Genomic DNA, 2,684 nt, shown 5'->3' with positions numbered 1-2,684 from the left:
TAGGCAGAAAGCTGTCCTTCATTTCGAATGGCCCTTTTGTTTTCTATTAAAAACAGAGAATGATTAAGATGATTTCCATTTGGGGAAAGAGCCACATAAGTTTAATTTATTTTTAGGTCATTTTATCTATCTATCTATCTATCTATCTATCTATCTATCTATCTATCTATCTATCTATCTATCATTTTTACTTTTCAATTACAGCCGACATTCAATATTATTTTATATTCGCTTCAGGTGTGCAGCATGGTGGTCAGACATTTACGTAATTTACAGAGTGGTCCCCCCGATTAGTCCGGTCCGCACTCATCTGGCACTACACGTAGGTATCACATTACCGACGATCTTCCCTATTGCGCATTCCACATTCCCGTGACTATTTTGTCACCACCCATCTGTACTTCTCAATCCCTTTACCTTTTTAGGTCATTTTAATAGGTGGTATTTTTTGACATTTTAAATTTACCTTAGATAGACGACATTTCTCTTTACCTCAGCGTCGGTACTACTGATGTTTGAGGCCGAATAATTCTTGGTGGTAGGGGCTGTCCCGTGCATTAGACGGTGTTTTGCAGTATTCCTGACCACTCCCCACTAGTCGCTAATGGCACCACCACAACCCCTTCCAATTGTGACATTAAAACATGTCTCCAGATGTTGTCAATTGTCCCTTGGGGGCAAAATCACACCTGGTTGTGAACCACTGCTCTATATCTATTCCACAAAGAAGTCTGACTTCTCTGAGAACGAGAATGGATGGAGTACTCTCAGTCCCAGTAGAAGAGACTGGAAAAAAAGATAAAAAGCTGCTGGGCTATGTATATCCTAATGCAAGCAAGCAAAATCTATACTAAATCGCAATTACAGCTTCGAATCTCTCCACTCTTAAACTAATTTAGACTCATCCTCAAAATTGCTCACATGCTATGGAGATTACTTTATAGCTTCTAACATCTTTTTATAAAAAAAAAAAAAAAAGGTTATTCAGCTGCTTATATGCAAATGCTTGTCTAAAAAATCAGAGTTAGCCGTGCTGCCTACCGTGATCTTCCAGAAATATCACACACCACAATGTAGGCACTTTAAAGTATTCCAAAAACATAAAGCATGTTAACAATTGTTTACATGATGGACACAGACAATGATATCTTTAATGGATCACCTATATCTGCATTACATGCACTGGTACTTTTGTGAATGGCTCAAAATTCTTGGTTATAATACAGAGCTGGTTTATTGCCTGAAGTTCCCATCCTATTGACGTGTTTTCCAGGGAGGCTGGATGACACCATAGATGGAGGAGTGTAGTGATCTCATTGGAAATTCAAGAGACAGCATAAGATGCTTTGTCTTTCTTTAGAATTTAGGAGCAGAGACTCCAGAAATGGAATTGGGAAGGGAAAGGCAAACCACACTCAAGGACAGCAGTGGGCAACCTTGCCTCTGTTAACACAGGCACGTATCTTTGATCCTCTATTTGGCAATATTCAAATATTAAAAAAAAAAAAAAGAGTGTATGACAGGCATGCCAATTAATTTGATGGAAAACGCCACGTTTCGGTCTTAAATATGGATCTAAGTTTTGAAACTTTAGTTTTCTCATTTCTTTCTCTTTGCGCCATTACTGTAAAAGCCTCAGGGGTGATGGATCTGACACCGGTCATTCAAGGATCCAAGTGACGCTTACCTCGGCTTTAATTTTATTGTCTCCAAAGCAAAGGTGCTGTAAGTAGGCTGCAGCATTGGACTGGACGGAGGGAAACTGATGTTGCAACATCTGAATCACTTCGGGCAGCTCTGGGTCTCTCCATCCGAATTCTCTGAACAAAAGGAAGGTAGGAGAACGTGAGAGAGAAATCGTGCCACGCCGTCGACATGTGCTCAATTCTTTTATGAAACGCACTGAAGAATTCACACGGGCACATTTCACAAATGCTTATTCTGGTTTTCTGACACGTACCCATCAGAAGAGAATTTGAAAACATTCCTTTGAGTAAATGGTTGGTAAGTATATACATGCGTACACACACATATGTACACGTAGACCCATATAACCTCAAACGTGTTAACAAGTTATCTGTTTATGAAGATAATGGAAAAAATGACTTAAAATGGCACCTGATTTTATTAATATATACATTTTTCATTCAGGCTTGAAAGGTCACATTTTCCAATATACTGTCTCAACGGTGTGATTTAGGTACTGTATTTTGCCAAATTATCAGACAAGAGGAAAATGTAACTGAACGGGTTTAATCCAAAAGATCATAATAGCAAGTGATGTCATCATCTTATTATTTTTTTATGGTTATTATTATTATTATCATAATCTCTTTAAAAACAGGCAGAGTCCTTAAATGATTCACTGGAGATCAAAGTATAACAAGGCAACTTTATAAAAGGAAATTATTTAAAGCGTTAAGATTATTCATGCAATGTTAATAAATGTATGGCGTTGCATATTATTTTCCTGTACTCTCTTTTTCCCATCGGAGCTACTCCAAGAAGCTGGTTGTTTGTTTATGCTTATGAAATATGCTCTAAAATATTTAAATCCATTCTAAAACATAAGGTTGATTGTGTACTATTATGCGAATAAACATCCTTTTATGAAGTCGATCAGCTCAACCAGTTACGATATGGAGCTAAAAGGGCCAACCTTATGGATCGTATTCCTGTAGAAG

At 37.7% G+C, this 2,684-nt stretch overlaps 1 protein-coding gene across 1 annotated transcript in view; it reads right to left on the bottom strand.

Annotated features, from left to right (window-relative positions):
- Positions 1-2,684, bottom strand: part of CTNND2 (catenin delta 2) — a 700,986-nt gene that overhangs the window by 233,495 nt on the left and 464,807 nt on the right. The gene's annotated exons all lie outside the window — the stretch shown is intronic.

The sequence above is a fragment of the Pteropus vampyrus genome, unplaced genomic scaffold (assembly GCF_000151845.1).
Source record: "Pteropus vampyrus isolate Shadow unplaced genomic scaffold, Pvam_2.0 Scaffold94, whole genome shotgun sequence".
NCBI lineage: Eukaryota > Metazoa > Chordata > Mammalia > Chiroptera > Pteropodidae > Pteropus > Pteropus vampyrus.
Note: the sequence above shows the minus strand (reverse complement) of the source record. Positions and strands in the feature narration are given on the sequence as shown.